Source organism: Eupeodes corollae, chromosome 1, assembly GCF_945859685.1.
Source record: "Eupeodes corollae chromosome 1, idEupCoro1.1, whole genome shotgun sequence".
In the NCBI taxonomy this organism is placed as follows: domain Eukaryota; kingdom Metazoa; phylum Arthropoda; class Insecta; order Diptera; family Syrphidae; genus Eupeodes; species Eupeodes corollae.
The window spans coordinates 145,842,400-145,866,352 of NC_079147.1; the positions used below are offsets into that span (position 1 = coordinate 145,842,400).

The 23,953-nt window shown below is 35.7% G+C and overlaps 1 protein-coding gene across 3 annotated transcripts in view; it reads right to left on the reverse strand.

Annotated features, from left to right (window-relative positions):
* The window catches only part of LOC129954019 (uncharacterized), a 35,961-nt gene extending 19,113 nt beyond the window's left edge, over nt 1-16,848 (reverse strand). For 2 of the 3 annotated variants that reach the window (XM_056067613.1, XM_056067611.1), the window contains exon 1: nt 16,650-16,848. The gene's annotated coding sequence lies outside the window, so the exon portion shown is untranslated. Of the gene's footprint in view, nt 1-16,347; nt 16,445-16,649 lie in introns of all 3 variants that reach the window. The other variant, XM_056067612.1, reaches the window with a different exon arrangement.
* Between the last annotated feature and the right edge of the window lie 7,105 nt (nt 16,849-23,953).

Consider the following 23,953-nt stretch of genomic DNA (forward strand, 5'->3'; position numbering starts at 1 on the left):
AAATTTTAATAATTGTTTATATTAGTACTAAGAAAAAAAAAAACAATGTAAATAACATAATTTTAAAATGATTTAAAATATAAAACTTCGAAATTATTATTGGAAACACAAAAAGGTAGCAATTTTAAAATCATTTGAAACACAAAATGTTTTGCAATTTTGCAAACATTTTAAAATTGTTAAATATTATAATGATTTAAAAGACAAAATAAGGTTATTTGCGATAACTGCGATAACTGGTTGAACTTAAAGTTTTAGGTCCTTGTGCAATCAAGCTCTAGTGTCAATAACACACCAAAGAAAAAGTCTAAAAAAGAAGCATACCTTGTAGCTCATCTATTAGGTGCACCAAAATCAGTAAGCCAAATAGCTTCGTCCCCCTTTTAGATTAGTTTTGCGATTCTATTCGTAAATCTTATATTTGGCCCCCAGATGCTTTTTTAGTCATAGAATTTATACATAATAAAAAACAAGCTGTCCTTAAAAGGTAAGGGGACTTCGTAGTAAGACTGCTGACATCTTTCTCAACTCTCAATCATTTCTACATGACGTATTCGTTTTGACGTTCAAATGGTAGACATGTGCATTCAAGAGGACACAAGCGTCCACAGGTTTTTCTCAAAACCAACCTCTGTCTATCAACTCCTACTCTCACCTCTTCGTGGTGAACATCGGCGGCCTACTACGTCAACTGGAGATGGGGTTCCAACCCCAGTGGAAAGTTGTTGGGGGCAGCAAACGAGAGAGGTGGGAAGAGGTGTTTCCACTAAGGCACCTCTCCTTATCCAGACGGCAGCGGAGGAATTCCCGAGATGGAATCAACGGTGGCGTCTACAGTTCCAGTAAGGTTGAACTACTTAGTGAACACCTTATAGGGCTCCTTCGACTTATTTGGAGCCCAGGTCCTTACAGGCGGTTTTATCCGGCTCCCCATCCTTGGAGTTATACTTAGGATCTGGCCCTCCAGGTTGGGGGTTGTGCGTCGGGGTGACCAACAAGTCTCGGATACGGACGGATTTACTGTTGACAACCAACGCAAACGAATAAAGGACAACGAACTTCGGATAATAACGTGGAATGTTAGGTCCTTTAACAGACCACGTGCGGCCGAAGAATTAGCGGAGGCCCTAGAACGATATAAAGCAGATATCACCGCCATTCAGGAAATACGATGGGATGGGCCGAGCAAAAAGAGGATGAAAAACTGCGATATTTACTATGGTGGCTGCTACCACGAAAACCAACAGCGCTTATTTGGATGCGGCTTCGTCATTGCAGCCAGACTTAGGCAAGAAGTCTTGAGCTATAGGTGTATCAATTAGCGCCTCATGACCATACGCATCAAGACTAAATTCAGCAACATTAGCCTGATATGCGCGCACGCCCCCACAGAAGAGAAAGACGATAACACCAAAGATATGTTCTTCGATCTCCTAGACAAAACATATGAGCAGTGCCCTAGCTAAGATATTAAAATAGTCCTGGGCGATTTTAATGCCAAGCTAGGAAGGGAAGACATCTTTGGTGGAATAATCAGGAAGCCTGCACGACAACACTTCCGACAATGGATTCAGGCTCATAGATTTTGCTGCGGGGCGAAACGTCATGGTAGCCAGTACGCGTTTTCCACACCTCAACATCCACAAAGGAACTTGGACTTCTCCAGATCAATCTACCGTCAACCAGATTGACCATATTGCGATCGACGCCAGTCACGCTTCCAGCATTATGGATGTACGAACTTTCCGAGGAGCTTACATCGACCCGGCCACTACCTCGTTGTAGCCAAGGTAGCACTTCGGATTTCCAGACCCAAGGCAAAACAGGGAGGTGCTGGGAGAAGGTACAACGTCGAACGGCTACAATCGCCAGAGATCGACAAATCCTTTTCCGACCGAGTTACAAGCAACCTCTCTCGAAGTTCTCTGCCGCCAACACAATGTATCGAAAACCAGTGGCAACATTGCCAATATGCAATCAGAGAAGCCGCCTATGATGTGCTGGGTTTCAAACAGCCACCAACAACAAATGCAGCCAAACAACAGGCACGCAAAGCGGCGCTGCATAAAAGGACGAAAGCTGCTCGTGACTTCTATGAGCAGAAAAGGCGAGAGGAACGCCAACTTCTCAGAAGGAAAAAGAGAGAGCATGAGAAGCGTGCGGTCGAAGATGTTGAGAGGTATAAAAACAGGAATGAGGTTCGAAAGTTTTATGAACAGGTGAAACGAAATTCACAGGTACAAAAACCTGAACCGAAGGCTGCAAAGACCAAAGTGGAAACATCATAGTGGAACCGCAGTCAATGCTGAGGATATGGAAGGACCACTTCTGCAGACTGTATAACGGCGACGAAGAACTGAATTCCGCTGTCAGGCAGGATGATCCATTCAATATAGACGACGAAAGCCTGCAATCCCGTCCTCCCGACTTAGACGAAGTAAAGATTTCCATATCTAAGTTGAAGTCTAATAAAGCCGCTCTTTAAAGCATGCACCAACTTATCTGTAAGATATGGTCGGAAGAAAGCATGCCCGATGAATGGAACCTCAGTATTGTTTGCCCGATCCTGAAAAAAGGAGGCCCTCTAAACTGCACCAACTATAGAGGAATAAGTCTACTTAACACCGCCTATAAAATCTTCTCTGCAGTAATATGTGAACGTCTAAAGCCCATAGTCAACAACCTGATAGGTCTTTATCAGTGTGGTTTTAGACCAGGAAAGTCCACAGTTGATCAAATATTCACATTACGGCAGATCCTGGAAAAAACTCAAGAACACCAAATCGACACCCACCATCTTTTCATCGATTTCAAGGCCGCATATGACAGCATCTACAGGTAAAAGCTGTATAGAGCCATGTCTAGTTTTGGCATCCCTGCCAAACTCATCCGTTTGTGCAGGATGACCATGGAGAATTCACGCTGCTCCATAAAGGTTGGAAACAACTTAACAGAACCTTTTGATGTCAAAAAAGGCTTTAGACAAGGTGATGCGCTGTCATGCGATTTTTTTAACATCGTGCTTGAAAGAATAGTGCAGAGCTCACACGTCAACACTAGAGGCACTATCTTTCAAAAGTCTTTCCAATTACTGGCATATGCTGATGACATTCACATAATCGGAACAACTCTGCGTGATGTCAATGGGGCTTTTGTGAGTATTGAGGCAGAGGCGGCAAAAATAAAAATAAAATAATTTAACGGTTAATGAGGGCAAAACAAAGTACATGCTATCGTCAAGAAAGGACACACAAGACCGACGTCTTGGTAAAAACGTCACCATCGACAGACGTAACTTTGAGGTAGTCAAGGACTTCGTCTACCTAGGCTCCGCTATAAACGCAGAAAACAACACCAGCGCTGAGATCAAACGAAGAATAACTCTTGCTAACCGCTGTTTCTTTGGACTTAGAAAGCAATTGAGTGGTAAAGTCCTCTCTCTTTAGGGACCAAAGTGTTGCTATATAAGACCCTTATCATCCCCGTCCTGCTATACGGTGCAGAAGTATTGACCATGACAAAAGCGGATGAAAGCACCTTGGGTCGCTTCGACAGAAAAGTTCTTCGTGTGATCTACGGTCCCGTATGCATCGAAGGGGAGTGGAGGAGAAGATGGAACGACGAGCTGTACGGGCTGTACAGCGACGTAAACTTAGCCAGAAGAGTAAAAGTCCAACGACTAAGATGGCTGGGTCACGTAGGGCGCATGGAAACCAATGCTCCGGCCCGGAAAGTCTTCGAATCCGCACCCACAGGACAGCAGAGGAAGACCGCGGATCAGGTGGCGCGCACAAGTGGAAGGTGACCTCACCCAACTTGGAGCGCGAAACTGGAGACATCTAGCTAGGGACCGAGCTAAATGGAGAAGTTTGTTGAGTGAGGCCCTAGTTCACACAGGACTGTAGCGCCACCTTAAGTAAATAACTAAGTATTCATTTTGACACAAACTTAGCTTAAATTAAGGTTTTCCGATACAGACATTTATAGTCATGAATCATGCCCTGAGGATTCTCTCTCTTCTTTTTTTCTTCTTCTTCTTCTTCTTCTTTTCTCGGTAAAATTCTTTTTACTGTTCTCTTATATTAATATCTACCATTCCCCTTTACTGAACACAGTGATTCCTATGATAGCTTATATTATTTGTACTTCAGAAGAGCTTATTTCCAGTTGTTGTCTAAAGATTTAACCATTTCTAAAATTGGCAATATTTAATAAAATCCTAAAGAATTATTTGGAAAAATAAATCTATCTTTAAAGAAATCATGAAATATAAACTTTAGCCAACTTTAGAAAGAACTGCGTTTACTGCAAAACAAAGAAAATAAGGCATGGAAAGCTTACATCAAAACTATGACTAAGAATTAAAACTCTTTTATATTTTTTATTTTTATGTTATATCACTGATATGGACACCAATTTTAAAGAGTATTCTAAAAAATGTTGGCAACTTGTCAAATTAAATTCTAATCAGATCTGTAAAACAACTTCACTTACAATAACCTTTCTTTAGATAAAACTGCCGATATATTTAACGCTTTGGGGCCTAATATTCGAGAGTCATTTGTTAATAGCCATTTATAAGTTGATGAACTATTTTTTGGTAATTTATATTCCCTTTCGCAAACTATCCCTGTGCTACAGACTACGGTAATTGATCTTCTGTCCCTGTTGAATGATAACTACTTAGCCGGCCTTGAATTATAAAAGTATAGAAAAGCTTAAATTGAACGTAATGTATTCAAACTTTCCCTTAAAATAGGAAAATTTACCGATGTAGTGGAATAAGCAATTTTTTAAATGAATATTCAAGAAAGGTGAAAAGGCGGAAATAACAAACTTCATGTCCATTGCAACTTTCTTGCATTCCTAAACTTTTTAAAGAAGTTGTTTGTAAGAGTGTTACATTTTTAGGAACGAATCTCATTTGTAAACAGTATCACAGATTCGTGATAAAAAGATTGTGTTCGCCAGAATATGGTTAGGATTTGGTTAACTATAGAACCTCTGTTTCGAACCCTCTATGTAAATCAGAGAAGCTTATATCCACTCTGCTCATGTAGGTACTCAATGAGTTGTGACCCGTTAAAATATTGTTTGTATTTGTACTGTTGTCCGCCAATTCTTTCACAAATATATTAAGAGGAGCTAGCGAGAGAAATGTCTCTAAAGGTGGGTGTCCATTTGCGATCTCGCAAGTGGACATAGTCTAGAGACTAGCTCGCGGAGAGTTGACTAATTACTCTCGACATTCGATCTTTTTGAAAGTCACTCGCAAGTGGACACATGTTTTTACTACTATCCGAGAGAAGCACGCGGAATACCAACACAGTTCGTATTTTGCGAGTAGCTGCCGAGAATAAACATTGAAGGAAACCAATCAATTTTTATGAGTCTGTTGATTTATTGTGGAGAACTACGGATAAATCATTTCGCGATAGAAATAAAACAAGCATAATATTAACTAAATAAAAATAACGCTTTATAACTTAAGAAACCAGGTGATATTCATTTTTATATTCAAATCGAAAATGATTTGCGATTCATATGCTTACCAGATGCTAAAAATCTAAGTGTTAGAAGTATACACTCGCGTACTGGAATGGCTTCCCTTGATATGGTATCTTTTTTAAAAATGATGGGCCCAACGTTTTGTATGAAAAATTCAATTTCACTAACTGACAAACGGCAAAAATTTGGAACTTGTTGTGGATCGTTAATATGAAGCTCTCTTGAAGGAGCAGACCCCGCCCCGAATTGGTTACGACCCATAGTTTGACCCAAATTTTTTTGTTTGTATTCTTTTATAAGAACAGTACCGATAATTAAAGCAGTTTCAAACCCTTCGCTTGTAAGAATACATGATAACTTACGTAATAAAACAACTGATAATATGCTAGCACGATAATGAGAGTACCTTAAGCAAGAAAACTCTCAATATTCTAGCAGAGAGCTCGCGATAGCAAAATTTCTAAAATTTGGCTCTCAAATGGACAGTCTCCCGAGAGTTGCTCTAGAGAGTTAACTAGCAGAAGTACTCTCAAATGGACACACACTTTAAGGCTGCAGTTCATTAAGTCCTCATGTCACTACTAGTACCTTAACATGCTATTCTCTAAATCTTTGCCATATTTTTAACATTGGTGGCCTTTTCAAGGATTGTTTATCAATAATGGCCTTACAATGGCTGTGAACATACAAAGAATGGCTCTGGGGGCTTATCCCATCTTCTTCCAAAAATTCTTTTGCAGGTGAAAATGGCAACTTAGGCTTTTCTTTTGTTTTTTCTTTCGAGTTTAATTCCCAATCAGGTATTAATTAAAGATATTTCGCCATACCAGTAATTTTTAAAGGAACTTCATTAAAAGTTACAGTTACATTAATATATAACTGGAATGTTGCGTCTTTTCTTGAATAAAACTAGTTCTTAAATCAATTCATGGGGAACTAATCCCCTTGGATTTGATTAACAACTAGAAGCCAGAGCAATGGAAATAATACCCAACCTTTCGGTGTACCTCTACATGTCGTAACTTTTGACTTGCTGTCACCCATTTCTGCATTTACAAATCTTGTATGAAGCATAGCATCAATCCACTTTGACAACATTGTTTCTGGGTGGACGAAATTCAGGGCTTGTAGAATAGCACTGCTGTGTTGTTTAAGGCCCCTTCTTTGCTTAAGAATGCACCCAAGGAGAATTCTCAATTCAATTGATTTTTCAATTCAATGCTGTTTTGACAGATTTGCCTTTCATGCAAACATGTTGGGCCTTTGAAAGAGCATTATTATTTGGATTTTGTTGAATATACGTTTCTACTTGTCTTTCGAAAGTCTCAAAAAGAAAGGAAGACATGCTTATAGGCCTTAAGTCTTTCGACTCTGTTTTTCTGTGTGATTGCTTTTGATTAATTTCTCAATATTACCATCATTTGTATTCCTTTTAAAAAAATACTCATTGTTGTATATTTAAATGAATCATCTTATTGGAAAACCTTCTGTTATTTAAATAAGCCTTCCTTAAAACTCTAATTTTAAAAATGTTGAACTTAAATAAACAAGTTTTGAATACGAACAACTTAAAGAAATCTTAATGAACCACAAAATCAATGACCCATGTATAAATTCAACTCGCCTATTTTACCTTGCGTCAACTTGTTGGCCTTTATTATAAGGTTTAAAGTAAATGTAAAAATGAAATATAAATCACGATTTTTATATTCTTATTAATTCCTTTTAAGGTATTATTAGATTTTTTTATAAGTAATTTCTAAGTGCGAAAACTTTCTTTACCACTTCACTTCGACTGCAAAATATTAGAATACTTAACAATGATTTTACCAGAAAAGGGTTATAATAATTTATATGTATTACAATGGAAAAGAAAAACAAAACATTTTTTTTTAAATAATTATGAACATTTATCATAATATAGTTAATTTTTTTACACTTAAAACAAAATACATCAACAAAAACAAAAAAGTTACTTAATACAACAAAACTTGTTGTTCCACATGAAATGATTCAAATTACCTCAATAAAATCCCTCCCAATTTTTGCAGTCAGTATGATATTGATATTCCACATTTAAATGAATGCTATTTTGAATAAGTGACCAGAACAACACAGCTCTGTCTTCTCTGATTGCAGTTGCATCCACATATGGGTGCCACCACCATGCCAGCTCTACCATGAAATTATTTGAAATGAATTCATTCCACAACTACTACTGCTGCTGGGCACAAGAACAGGCACAGGCACGGGCACTGGCATAAACATTTAAATAAATGTTCCTCAAGTTTCTTTTAAGTCATCGTTCCAAGAGTGATTATAAAATTCAAGCAAACGAGCACATATGAATATGCTAGATATTATTTGTTGTTTTTTTAGAAACGAAACATTATGAACATAGTACAGTGGAATCTCTCGAACTCGGAGCGCTAATTAAATAAATTAAATTTCTACGTGAACTATTGTCAGTGAGATTTAGTTTGAGGATTTAAAACAAAAAAAATCCAATCTGTTCTTAAAATTGTGGACTTCGTGGATAAGATTGTGTTTGCAATAAGAATTGTATGGCGTAATTTTTTTAGGGATCTTTAATGTTTCTTATTTGGGAATAGGACTAAGTTTTTGTAGTGCAAGTTAATTTTTGTGAATAGAAGTTGAATGTCCTTTAATATTTGGGAAGAAATTAATGAAAGTTTAATTATAACTCAGAGTGTGGTGATATTTTATTGTGCAACAAGTATTAAATAAAATAATTTGAGTAAGGGTTTGAAAATATTTTTAAATAAAACTCCGCTAGAAAAAAAATATATCACTATTATCTATGTTTGTTGTTCATTAATTCTTGAGACGATTCTCCTGAGCATGAACTTACCCTGACAACCATATTCTCAGTTTTATTTTCTGAGGTAAACTTGAACCCACTTTATAAATCGTTCACAAAGCTAGTGGCTACTTAGCCAAGGGATTCTGATTGGCTAAATCTAACTACAAAAGTAGTTAAAATTTCCTCTCCGACGTAGTGTAAAAAATTCGGCTACAAAGTGTAGAATAATTTTGACCTTTTACAATCAGCTGCTCGGTAAAGACACACGAATACAAAATGAAATAAATCGTTCAGTAATTAAATACAAATATAAATCATCCAAATGGTGTCTTAAATTTAATTTTATTGAATTTAAAAACACAAAAATATTTCTTATTTTATATATTTGCATTTGTCAATAATATGACAGTTCCAGGATTGACTAGCTTTGTAGTGTAGTTTTACATTCACAAAGCTAGTTGAATTTTGACTACGTAACCACTAGCTTTGTGAATGCGACCAATGTAAAGGTTTAAGCGGGACAATTTGAGACGTTTGACGCTGTTTTAAATATGGTTAAATTCTAAGGGCCTATGTTGAATGTGAACCACACCTAAACGTTAGTTTTTGTCGGCATTCCATTTGATATTTCTCAGACCAACTCACTTTGAACCATTAAAACAGATAAACAATCGAGCAATGCGTTAAAGTTATTCAAGCTTTTGGACGTTGAAATCAAAAACTTTGTGATTTTTTCAGTCAATTTAATCGTAAAATTTGAGCAGACCTGGTCTGGGTCTGTAGGAAATGTGAAAACATGCTCTAACAGCTTACAAATAAAAATAAAAAATGAATCAGGGAGCGCAACAGTCCGTTAAGAACTAGGGCCTAGTCACAACTCTCAACTATTCCTATGTGCGAGTAAGCAGTAAAGGATGTAGGGGATCTATAATTTTTAATACTAACGCCTAAACGCCTAATTTGAGCCAGCACTTTTCATGGAAAGAATTACTCTTGGAGGATTTGTTAATTATTTGGCACAGGCATGGTTTGAACTCAAGACATCTAGCATGACAGTCCAACGCACCAACCATCACGAAACGGGTACGTACACGCTCGTTGTTGGTGAACATTATGCATTTAGACTTGCGTTTACACTCTTCCAAGGTTCAATGAACTCAAAAACTAAAGCCTCTTGATCATTCCAACCGTCACGTCGTCAATAATCGGAATGGTGGTGGTAAGATGGCAACAGTGGATGATCGATTTTTGAAGAAAATAATCTTCAGTGATGAGGCACATTTTTAGCCCATTGGATTCTTCTATAAGCAAAATTATCGCATTTGGGCGAATGATAATCTAAGAGTAATTGTCGAACGCACACACAAAGAGTGACTGTTTGGAACGTGTTGTGGGGTGCGACATCGTCGGGCCGTATTTTTTCAAAAATGGGATCGTTAAGGCAGTTGCTGTGAATAGTGTTCGCTATCGTGAGATGATTACGATTTTGTTATGACCCGAACTGGGAGATATAGATGTGAACAGTACGGTGCCACTTGCCACAAAGCCAACGAACCAATGGCTTTTTTAGTCAAAATCAATCGGCCCTTTAAATTTAACAACCCTTTACTAGAAAATTATAGGATTATCCAAAGAAAGCTTACGCCTTTATTTTCATCATAGCAATCGGCCCAGAGTCTGGATACCTATATTTAAAGTTTCCTAACGTCCAGTTTGTAAGAAAAATAAGAGTCATTTCTTTCAGCAGAAGTTGGATTTTTTTTTGTACAACATGAAAGTGCAACGATGTACAGACATTATATTACATTTTATTTAGATTTTTTCACAATTTGTTGGTTTGTTTGTTATCTCAAGAAATTGGCCACCTTGTTTAGGTGCTTTAACGGTTCTAGACTATTTTTTTGAAGAGTTTAGAGCCAACATTGAGTGCGAATACGAAAAAATGAATGACACTCTATATAGCTCGGTATATTTTCTTGTATATACACTACTTGTCACATGGATAGGGACAAGCTTTTTTCGTCTTTATTTGACGTTATTTTTAAAACCCCTAGGTTTTATGGGAAAACCCAGATGTGGAATGAATGAGGTATGTATTAAGTTTGTATTGCAAAAAATATGTTGGATTAAATTGATAAATACAAGTCATAAAAAGTACCTGTTTTTTTGTGTCAAATAATTAGGGACAAGATCTAAATTTTTATCTCTTAGATCCTTTAAATTAAAAAAAAATAACAAAAAACCTTAGGTAACTTATGGTTTTACTGAATGGATTAAAATAATTTTTAGTAATGTGCTGCCTCCTGATATCTGAATTACTTCAAGTAACATGTAGTGTATAGATTCATAGAGTGCTGCCAGATGGACCCAGGACCGTTTTATGGCTTCAATAATCCCTTCGGTTTTTTGGTATTGTCGTCCTCCTTTGTAGACTTATCTTGAAAGTCAAAACCACACGTTTTCATGGTAATAGGTTCACATTTTGCCTATGAATCCAAGCTTTTGTTGTCCTTGGGATATGAATTGGTGCTTTATCTTGTTGGAAAGTCCATATTTGCCCACCAAATAATTTTGAAAACTGCGGAAAAGATCGTTTCAGAATCGATTTGTAAGTGATTGCCGTCATTTCAGAGCTTCGAAAATTCATCTCCACGGCCCCGTGCCTCCATGCCTTTTTTCAAGATAAATTTCTTCTTTTTCTTTAATCATAAAAATAGTAGCTATATCCATCAGACCCGTCCGAATTATTTTTTTTTTTTTTTCATTGGAAAAGTTTGATTCCACTTGATGTGATTTGTTGCTAAATTAAGACGTTTTCGTATGCGTGAAGCATTCAGTGTTGTTTTTTTCTTAATTTGTTGGTGTCGTATAAGTCCTGCTTTCTGTAGCAAAAGTCGATCTGCTAGCATTTACCCCAACTTCTGCCTTCTTCTCGAATTAGGCCTATTTCCTGACTTGTTTAGTCCCTTGCCTAAACATATACTTTTTCATTCTATAAAATTAATGCTCGTATTTACCTCCCAAACAATCAGAGTATCCTTTTATCTGATTTAAAACACGCTAATGTTAAATTTAAACCTTGTTCCTATTTTTGTGACACAAAAAACAGGTACTTTTTATGGTCTGCTTCGGAAAAACCCGTGACATGATGGTTAATGCGTTGGACTGTCATGCCAGAGGTCTTGGGTTCGATCCCTACCTATGCCATCTAAAGTCTTTTCACGGGTACTGCCTCTTACGAGGAATTGACAAATTCTCCAAGAATAACTCTTGTCATGAAAAAGTGCTTTCTCAAATTAGCCGTTCGGATTCGGCAAATAAACTGTAGGTCCCCTCCATTCCTGACAACATTACTCGCACACAGGAATGGTTGAGAGGTGTAAGTCACTAGGCCCTAGTTCTCAACGGACTGTTGCGCCACCCAATTTATTTATTTTTTTATTTTTCGGAAAAACCGGTATTAAACTTGTATTTATTAATTTAAACTAAAATTTACTTTTGCAATATAAACTTAAAACATATCATCTCATTTGTGCCACTTTTGGGTTTTTTCCAAAAAACTTAAGGGTTTGAAAAATACGGTCAAATAAAAAACGAGAAGAGGTTGTCCATATTCATTTGACACGAAGTGTATGTATTGTTTCTTCAGTAATTCGTAGTAAATATGCGGAAACATAAAATGGAAACTTTAAAATACATTTAAATAATTCGGTACATTAAACAATGTTTCTAGCTTCTTACAAGATAAAAAACAAACAAGTTCCACTCTACAAAATCCTTCCTCAGATCTCAGAATATCAGCTGTGAGCTTTGGAGAATTAGGAGACGAATCATAATTTTTAAATGAGTCATTTTGATATCTGTCAAGAAATAATTTGGTTGTTATTTTGTTTTGAACGGTATACATTTTATTTGTAGCTGTACATTTTACGTTTCTTTTAAACTTTCGGACTGCGTTTTAATTATTTAAGTGAGATCCTCCTCAGCACAGGCACACCACTACGCTATACAATGCGCTAACTAAAAGTTTCCTTCAATAAATGGATTGCTTCAATGCATCGCTCCTAGCCAACCATTATTTTGGTTATATATTTGCTCTAAATGGCAAACCAAACTGAGCATAAATCAAGTGACAGCTGTCAAAAGGGCTGATTGCGAAAAGCTAGATTGAAAACACACGTTTCAAAGAACACACTGTATAACATATATTTCAATTTCTAGTTAGTCAAGAGCGGGTCCAGATTTTTAATCAGGGGGTGGGGTCACGCACGTAAAATATAGACGAATTTTTACTTACCGCTTAAAAATGTTCTTTAAAGAAGGCTTACAAAATTTAAATAACAAAATGTGTATATTAACCTTAAATGCTCACATTTCTAGGGCTAAAGTGGCAACTTTAGATATTAAATTATGTTAGAACACTATTGTCCAGCAAGATATACTCACTATTTAATTTAGTAGACTTTCTTCATATTTAAGCATTCCAAGATTCTAACAGTTTTCAAAATATGCCATATTTAAAAGCAAAAAATAAAAACAAACTAAGGTAAACAAATAAGCTGGAAAGAAACTTTTGTGTGGCAGTCACAAATTACACGTTTCAGAATGTCTTTTCACTTCAGTTCTCAAGAGATTTAAAGCTTTTCAATTAGCCATTCGTTTAACAAAAGTGTCACTTTTTTGGGACATTTATATTCTTGACATTCGTGTTTAAATCTCAGTTCTAGAACATCTAAAGCATATTCCCTTCAAAATGTAGATTTCTTTAATCTGTTACGACCTTAAAAGTTGTATTCAATAGAAAATCAACTTTGAAAGAAAGTTATTGCCCGGCTGCAATACCTGGAACAACAAAAAAATTTCTCAAAAATGTAAATACCATTAAAAACAAAATTATGACATTTTCGATCATCAAAAATCATCATCAATTTGAAAATTTGACCATCGACAAGAGCTGGCATTGAAAGACAAGATTATTGAAATCTGATTAAGTTCTTGACAAAAAATTGAAAACAAAATAACGGCTTTATGAGGGGTATCATTCTGGAGCAATACTAAAATATATTTTTCTTGTAAAAAAGAAGACGAATTATAAAAAAATCTATCGGTTCATTTCGAATTTTCGAATTTACACCACCAAAGTATTAAAACATGAAAAAAACGCCTTAAGCTAATCGGCTTAGTTTCAATCGGCAAAGTGGTTTATGCTTTATGGACAGACAGACAGACGGATAGAGTGGGGAACCCACTTTTTTTGACTTTTCCAACATCGTAATGTCATGTTTGATTCGATTTTTTTTTACGAATGCAATACTTGCCATGGCTAGTTTCAGGAATTTAAAGGGAACTTAATATAAAATTTGAATATCTCCTCTCTCTTTGCTCTTTTTCTTGGTTTTTGACAACAAACCACTTTTGTGTGAATGCCGTTAAATTACTAACAAATCTTTGCTTACACAACTTAACTGCATAAGCTTTATGGCTCATATGAAACCCCCCCCCCCCCAGGATTGTCCATTGGTCAAAACTTGATGGATTTGTCCTAAGTTTTTGGAATAGGGCTGAATGTCAGATTCATATTATGTTCTTGTTCCAGACCTCAGTTAAAAGTGGTACTTTTTGCAACATAGCATTGACTCTATACACTTAGTTTTGAATTGAAAGGAATTCCTACAAAAATACAAACAAATTATCGCCCAGAGGGGGTCATGACCCGTACGACCCCCCTCTGGATCCACCATTGTAGTTACTGTGCTTTTGTCAACTTGAGAGTGTAACTTTGACATTAACACCAACTTTGTAACTTTGACATTGCATATCATAGGGCCGTATTATAATCATAAGCGAATTTGACTTTTTCGCATTACTGTTTGCGATTCGCCAATTTAAAGTTCGCCTTGAACTTCAAAAATTTGGCGAATTGAAATGTCGTTCTATTACAATTGACGAATGCTTGCCTTTATTTGTCATAATCGGTCGAACTGTAATTCTTGGTGACTTTGAAAAAATCAGTTTTTTTTTTTATTCGAAGAAGTTGTCTAGATTTTTTGTTGCGACGTAAAAAAAATGAGTGAAAATCGACAAAGGTAAGAACAAATTAAATAAATTAATTACAATTTTTATTGGTATAGCATTAAAAGAACCAACAACGCCCAGTTCACAAAGTTGGTGTCGGGACGTTTGGATCATCAACAAATAAAAAGCAAGCCCAATATTGGGATTCGTTTGTCCTTAAGCTAAACGCATTGGGACCTTCTATACGAGAGGCTAAACAATTCCAACAACGCACTATGATTCCACAAAAACGAGTCATGCAACCAGGATATCTAGCATCAATAAATCTTAATACTCCATTATTGTCACAAGCCTTAAAAAGAAAAAGTTATACCTAAACATCAAGATTGAATTTTGAAGTACTTTACCACCATCGCATTTAAGCTGTAAATACCTTTTCTATTTAAAATATTGGTGCTGTAGTTGAGCAGGAGCTATGATACCAATGTGAATTCCGTCTACACATCCAACTATCCCTGGTAAGACTGCTCTTTGAAAAAAAATAGTTTCTCGTTTCTTGCTTTTCTTTAGTGGATCTACTGCATTGATCCAAGCTGGGCAGATTCTTCCTTCAAGCAAATTAAGAACTTCGCTTAAAACTACTGAAACTGTAGGTTGAGAGAAACCTAGCTCAAAGTCATTTCCTACACTATTTTGTATCGTAGTGCGCCCGCAAGTTTTAAAATTGTGGAATTGCAGAACTTTGAGTCGTTTGAAATCCTGAACTTATCTGACTTAAAACATATTTAAATGAGTGTTTGCTAAGCCAAAAGTATAACACAAATCTATCAATAAAAATCTAGTTAAATTTTATCAAAGTAATTGTTGATTATATTAAAAATTATCTCGTATTTCCAGTGGGTTAGAAGCTTCTCTTAAACTTCTCCTCATTCTGCAGATCATGATTTCATCCTGGAAAAACAATTCAACGCTGCTAACCATCTTTATTTTTATTTACTTTTTTTCACAAAAAACAATATTCTTCAATCTGACTTTATAAATATTTATGACAACGAATGACATTTCACTTTCAGTTTTTAATGTTGGCAATTTTGTTTTCAAAGACAAACTATGGAATTCGCCATTGGTAATACCACCAATCTGTTAATTCGCCAAAACATTCGACTTTAGGCGAATTTTCGAGTCGGGAGTGATAATGCGCCCCATAGTTAGATTCTGATATGTAAAACTGCCCTATTTTTTAACAATAATAATTTAGTTTATCAAAAAACAAAAACAACTTAACTTAAATATTTTGTTTTAAATAAATTTACAACGAAGACTAAGAGAGAATAGACTGTAAGAAAACAGAATACCTACAACTCCATAAACATTCTTGGGATACGCATCTATTCAAAAATAAACACATATTCGCTTGGGGCCAACCAGCATCCAATTCATAGTCACATACTTCAGTTCTGTTCTATGAAATGCATTCAGATTTCAGATTCAGAAAAGAAAGAAGTCAGAAAGCTATAATCGCCCGTAAAATAGGTCGATGTATTTCAAAATTCAGACAACAAACTATTCAAAGTACGTACCTAAAAAACTTGTACTACACACTTGTAGTGTGAACGCTGAACGTTTAAAGCTGAACGACAACGAGCCGTGGAGGAACATTAATAAGTATTATGATGAACTCACAAACTAAAATCACTAAACCAAAAAACACTGCGAGCTAATTCATGCTGCATACCATCTTCATTACTTCATACTTTCATAGTTCATAGCGAAGCTGAAAATTACCTTCCCCCAATCAATTTTGTTAAGACGAAACGAACATGGGGTTGAGCGTTGAGGCTGAGGGAGAGTGTGCTGCTGCCGCAGCCGCTAGCTCATCTCCACACGACTTGAATGTTTTTTTTTTTTTGGGTGCACAGAATTTATAGAATGTGGAATATGTATATTTTTTTTTCTTCTAATGAGGAAAAATGAATACGCTTTTTCTTATATATACCTACATAGAGAAGTTTATAGCCAATGTCGCCGTTTTCGTTGTCTATTCTGCTGTGGTGCTGCTGCTGATTTAGCTTTAATGGTTCATCACTTCATCAGTCACTTAAACACAAAACTTGACTTAATTTTAAGATTCTAATTAGATAAAATCATAAACTAAAACTTTTTCATTTAGATTAATCGAAACAAAACAACAAAAATTTTCACCTTCGGTTCTATCCAAAAAGAATTTAGGAAAATAAAAAAGAAGACAAGACAAAACAAGAAAAAGCTTGTTCTCAGGGTGAACATTGAATTTTTAACTTACATTTGGCTGAAAAAGGTTTCCGTCATTTTTTTTTAAATTTTAATCGACACATTTAAAACGAAAATGAGAAAATACAAAACTTTTTCTTTCAAATAATGCGTATGCAAAGTGCGAACAAATTAATAATAATTAATTTATAAAAATAAATTAGGCTTCGAAATATTCTTCTCGTAATCCAACTACAACCTACACCCATAAGATTTTCTTTAAGACTGAAACTGAATTAAATTGAATTGAATTGAATTTGAAATAATTGTTCTCTTCTTTCAATTTTATTTTCAATCGTTTCGTTTTTCTACCGCAAAAGAGATACACTATAGTTTTTATTATTGTTGTTTTTAGCTTAAATGTAAAAGTCAAAATGAGAAAGATATAATTTTTGAGGAAAAAACATAGAGTGAGTGGGGTGTATTTCTTAATTTGTATGCTTTCTCTTTTTAAAATTGTTCATTTATACAAAAAGTAAACATACTTGGGGTGAGAACACAAGGAAGAAAGTACCTTTTAAAAAATATAGTAATTCGAGGTTACTACTATTTTACAAATTGCGTGAATAGATATTTGCGGTATTTGGACAGAGAAAAATGAAAATGTCTTTTACAAAAATAACGATTGTTTTTTTAGATGTGTGGTTTTCAATCTGGAAATATTTTTTTCGGAATTGGTTTTTTGACAGCTGTCACTTGATTTATTCTTTATTTGAATAGACTTCGTCTCGGACAAAGTTTGACAATCTTGAACATTTATTAAAGTAAATTATGGTTTGGTTGGCGCGGTGCATCAATTTATTGAACAAACATTTTGGTGAGAGCGTTAGCTCGTGTCGTCATGAGCCTATGCGATTTAACACAGTGGTCCGTTATTGCTTACCCCAATTGCTTCTAAAAATAGACGAAAATTGACCTTTTCGTCTGGAATTTATTCGAGACAACCGCGGCGGCCACATCACCGAAATCATATGAGGAAACCTTTATATTTGCTATAAAGCTAAATTCTTGACCATTTAAATGTATTACTTCTTCCAACCCACACGTCTTAAAAACACCCTTTACAAAGACTATAATATGTTTAAGACATCACACTTGTTGTCTTGTTCGGTAATTGCTCGTAAATAAATAATGGGTTATCCATTTTGCGGTTTCAAAAGTATGGTACTGAAATTCGACATCTGTCAAACTAAAATGTGAAACTTATTTTTTTTTCAATTAGAAGTCTGACATTGGGCAGGTTCAGACAACATTAGGGACTTAATTAGCATTCAACTGCATTCTCTGAACGTACATTTTGACCAAGGCAACTAGTTAGTTCTTAAACTGTCATAATCTTCAAACTTGGAACTTTACTTCACTAACCTCTACCTTCAGTTCATTTTACAAAAACAATCAAAAACATTATTGTCTACAAAACAGTCATCAGGCAATCTACAAATCCATCACGATTTGTATTTTGTATTGTAGAGAAATATTACTTATTTCTCTTCCAATATGACAAGAAACCTTTTTACACAAAAGATTAAATGGAATTGTGCAGAAAATGAATAATTAATGGAGTAATAAAGTTCAGCTTTCAGTTGAATTAAAAAATATCATCAATTGTCATTGTGACATAAGTTCAGTTGACATAATAGTAAGGGAGATTTTTCTTGACTAACTTTAAAGTCAGCTTTCCAATAAAGTTGCTTTAATTGGAAGACAATTCTTTGGCAGCTGGCCAATCAGATACTAGAAACTTGCTTTACTTTCAAGTCCCTTATGTTGACTGAACCGGTCCATTTACGAAAATGAAACGCTTAACTATCGCACAACGCATACAAATTTGTTAAAACCTACTACAAAAATGGGGATTATGCCTCAGACACATATCGTGCTTTAAGAGGAGATTATGGTTTACATAATTGTCGAACTATGCAAGCAATTGGCAAAATTGAGAAGAAAATTGAAGAGACCTGTGCATCATTGTTTCGATCGTACCACTTAAAATATCGGCTTTAATTGTAAATGTAAATGCCAACTAATTTGCAAGGCAGTTCGCCGAAAATTCCACCTTACCAGATAGTGTCATGAATCCCCCAGTTCTTGAACGCGTAAATGATTCTATGGGACCAATCTTTTTTCGTACTCGAACTGTGGCGAGAGTTCTTAAAGATCTCAACATTCATAAATACGCTGGCCCAGATGGTATCCCCGCTATTATTCTGAAGAGGTGTTCTTCCACGCTAGCAAAACCACTGCGTAAGCTTTTCCATCTATCCTATTCTTCTGGGCTCGTTCCGAGTAGTTGGAAAACTGCATTTGTTCAGCCAATTCCAAAAAAAAGGCGAATCTTCTTCTCCCACAAATTACCGACCGATAGCACTAACGTCCCTTCTTTCTAAGGTCATGGACACGCTGATTAATTATCAGCTTAAGAAATATCTTGAGGAACGGAAGCTTCTTAATGACCGGCAATACGGCTTTCGTAGCAATAGGTCCACTGGTGATCTCATGGTTCATCTCACCGAACAGTGGAACAGATCTTTACATCGTTTTGGCGAAAGTAAGATTATTGTACTTGATATTTCAAAGGCATTTGATAAAGTTTGGCATCTTGCTCTCTTATCGAAAATGCGTGCTTTAGGTATCGACGAATCTCTTCTTCGTTGGATTAGAAATTTTCTTTCGAACCGTTCAGTACAAGTTGTTTTAGACGGATTCAAGTCTGAAACTCATAAAATAAACGCTGGTGTGCCCCAGGGCTCCGTTTTGTCTCCGACCCTCTTCCTCATTTTTATAAATGATCTCCTGTCTGCTACTTCTAATCCAATACATTGTTTCGCTGACGATAGCACTCTTAGCTTTTCATATTCGTTTCCAGACTCACAACCCTCCTCTTCGGATGTGGAACTGCAACGGCAAAATATGATTAGCTCATTAAATTCCGACCTACACAGCATTGTACAATGGGGAATAAAAAATCGTGTGGAATTTAATGCTTCGAAAACGCAATGCTGTCTTGCATCGTTAAAGCGAGATAAACCGTCTTTGCCACTATCTATGAGTGGCACTTGCATCAACGAAACAGAAAATCTTGACATCCTCGGAATGTGCATCAGCAACCACCTATTGTGGAACGATCACATACGCGATGTTGCCAAAAATGCCGCAAGATGTCTAGGTTTTTTGAGACGTTGCAAGAAAATTTTTTCTCCGTCTGATCTGGCTACAATCTACAAAACCTATATACGTCCGAAACTTGAATATAACTCTCATCTCTGGGCTGGTGCTCCAGTAACTTATTTAAGCCTCTTGGACAGTATTCAAAAAAGAGCTTTTAAAATGATTGGTGACATTAACATCATCAACTCGTTTACATCACTCGAACATCGACGCAAGGTTTCTTGCCTCACCCTTTTTTAACGTTATTTTAACGGACTATGCTCTAGTGAAATAGCCAGTTGCATTCCTCCCCTTAAACGATTTAACCGTAATACCCGCGCTTCTAGGAATGCCCATCAGTTTACCCTTGAGCCCAACTTCGGACGTACTATAAAGTACAGAGATTCTTTTTTTAGCCGTGCCACGCTCTATCTTTCCCTGTCATTGCAATGTTCAGAAATTTAAAACCAATGTACACCGACACCTCCTATCCAACCCTTCCCTCTTTTCCTAATGCTCACACTGTGTCTTTGGCATATTAAAGGTATAAAAAACCCTTTTAGTGTTTGCTAATTATAAAAAAAAAAAAAAATGTTGCCAAAGGCCAGAATATGTCGATTTCTCGTCGTTCTCAGGAATTAGAACTGTCTTACAGCATACTATGGCGTATTCGGCATTTGGATCTACAACTACATCCATATGAAGTCCAGCTCATACATACATTATGGCCATTCAAAACGTGGTGTCGAATGTGTGGTGAATGGTGATTTTTCGAACAAAATTTTCTTTAGCAACGAAGCACAATTGCACTCAGTGGGTATGTTTAATGTTTATAAACAAAATTGTCATATTAATTAAAGTGAGGCCATTTCATCCACAAAAAGTCACTGTTTGGTGCGCTCTTTGGTCTGGAGGAGTAATTGGACCTTACTTCTTCAAAAACGACGATGACGATGACTGTCATCGTCAATTCGGAGCGTTATAGTCATATGATAACAAACTTTTTTCTGCTTTTGAAGAATGCAACTTGGAGAATATGTGTTTTCAACAAGACGGTGCCACATGCCACGCAATTCGAGCTAATATGCATTTATTGCATGAGACATTTCCTAGCTCCGTAATATGTATCTCGTCGTGGCAATTTGACACCGCTGGACTTTTTTTTCGTGGGGCCGTGATTATGCAGACAAATCTTTAACTCTTATGGCTGAATCACAAACACGCTTCAGCTGAGGCTTCACCTGACGTTTACGAAAACATTTGCTTTGTGTGACAGCTCAACAGCTGTAAAAAAATGTCAACAAACAAAATATTTGTTTTTTGGAGGGATGAAATAATAGAAATGTCATTCGAAGAAAATTCGAAGCAGGCCCACCGTAACGCAGACGAAACTGAAACGTATTTGTGATTCAGCCATAAAGCACTTAAAATCCAACATTCGTCAAGTTTTGGCTGAGATACCACCCAATATGTGTCAAAAAGTGGTCGAAAATTACATCAAAAGAATCAATGCTTGAAACAATTCGCGTGGTTTTAATTTAAATGATGTAGTGTTACACACATTATGTCAACGTTCAAACTGTTACCTACAAGCTCATTTTCAAAATAACCGAAACCGGGTATCCCTAAAGTATGCAACAAAAAGAAGGCAACACTTAATAGCTGGTAGCAATCGTGGCAGATACGGAGGCGGTAAAGTGGAAATGTTGGTTAGGAAGCTTAGGTTGAGTAGATTTTCTAAGAAGCAACATTTCCACTTTACAAAAAGAGACCAATCCGCGCTGATTCAGAAGCGTGAGATAAAAACTGGGATTCGTGTGTTGGTGAAGTGGAGAACCATCAACGGGATAGGAGCTTTTCTCTATTATATGAAAACGGGTAGTCCGCAGGTTGGCTAGGAAGCCTAGACCTTTTTCAATTTTAAAAGCCGAAGAGAAACATCAGAAACATAAAGAGCAGTCTTATATGACAAAAAATAAAGTTGTTACCAATATTAGTGTCATATTCTAATTATTTTAACTAATAAACGTTAAAGTTTTTTTTTACGTGAATTTGGTTTCTTTATTTAAAAAAAAAAAAATTACTTTGGTGTGCAAGAAATTGAAAAGGAATTAATTATCCACCCATCAAGCTCCCGAAAGGTATCCTGAAGGATAAAACACCTATAAATGTTCAATGACAAAAAAATCAACAGGATTGCGTGGCCAGATTCAAACTCAGCATTCAGCACACCCAAGCTATAGAAGCCCGGTAGCCTAGAGTGTCTAGGCGCCGACAAAAACCCCACCGTTTAACATAAGGCAGTTCGAAGCCGATCAATTATACATATAGTTTTTTTAAAGTTAAACTATTTTTGTTTGAGAATTTAACAATTTTTCTTTTCAATTAAATTTGTGGTAAAAACATCAATAATCAATTACGAAAATATTTTGATTTGATACGTTCCGCGAAACGTAATATAAAATTAGTTTACTTAGTTTGTTTGAAGTTAGTTAAAGTGAACAATTTATATACGCATATATATCTACCATCATTACAATTCGTCGACCCAGCCTTCCAGCAGCAGTGGCCACTACAGCAGAAGAACGGGGTAAGTCGATTATGTTTCCTTTTTTACATACTATATACGAATTAAAATAAAAAAAAAAAGAAGATATACGTTCGTATATATATAACTTCAAACAAAGGGGGGGTTCCGCATAAAGGGGAGTTGAAATAGAGTTTAAAAGAACAAGAAGTAAAAGAGATCTTGAAGATCCAATTTTTCTAATAAAATCGAAGACGATTCTTATCGAATCAAGGATAGATTTTGTTTGATTGGCGTATGATTGCCACTTTATTTATTTTGTTATGTACAATTAAATACAAGATTTAAAGTATTAAATTAATTTTTGTGTAAATTAAAAATTTAAATTTTGCTACATGCATATAAACATATATATATACAGTTTATAGCCTTTTAAAATTTAATTATCTAAATAAAATAATTTGTTATTTAAAAAGAAAAGCGATGGAATTTTTATGAAGCCTTAAATCATGAAGATGATGGCTTAAATTTTTTCTAAAGGGATGAGAGAGTAAGGGGAAAATGGGGAAGAAGTGATAAGGAAAGGAAGCCGAGGAATGGGGTTGTTCTTAGCGAGGAAGACAACCAGGTAGGGAGGGTTATGATAAATATCTCGCGCATCACTACCACCGGGATGCTAGACTGGCATTATTTTTGTGATGAGTCCTGGGTCGAAGAACCTTCAAAACCGCTGAGCTACGGGTTCAATTAAGCCAGTCACGACCCCAAACAGGCAAAGCGGCTCGTTACAAATGGCGCCCGCAACGTGGAGCCCTCTATCTGAATTCTGAAGATAGAGTGGCTAAAGAGTTATTTTGAGCCAATTCATTTAGTTTTTTTTTATAATTTTAAAATAATTTATTAACATTCTTTATATTTTTTTTTCTCATTTAAATTCGAATTTGATTATGTTGATTTTGTGAGTCCCGGTTACTGGATATAAGGTATTTGGTTCCGCGTTGCCATAAGTGAAACATAATCAAAATTTTCTTTTTATTAAAAAGTGATGTGAATCAAGTGTTTAAGTCTTTGAGTATTCTTGATAAGGAACTCAAATAGCAAGACAAGTGGCACACACTTTAAACAAATCTTAATGCTCGGAAGAGACCCGTCTATGGAAAGGCGTATTCGGAGGTCCTTCCAGCAGTCATTTATTTTCGGAGAGTTTCAGAGTCCTTCAAGGATGAAGTTAGTGATTCGTCATTGGAGTTCTGAAACTCAAAGATTACATTTTTTTTCTCAAGTCCTTTTTTTGAACAATAGTTAAAGTAGTTTATTTTAATTTTGTTTTATTATCTGGCTCGCAGAACACGGCTTCTTTTCCGTTTTTATCATTTCTTTTCCTATGTATTTCTCTTATCAGATTCTCATCCCTTTATTTTTTTATGAAGATACATTTTGAAAATAAACACAATATTTACTAATAATCAATCATTTTGAAGTTTTTAAATTTTCTTAATATAATAACATAATACATTTTTTTTTATATATTTTGAAAACATTTTTGAATTATTTTTCTTTAAAATATTATATTTGATGGTAAGTTCGAACAAGAATTTCAGGTTTGGAGCTGGATGTTTATGTTGAATTTGGTCACGTATCCT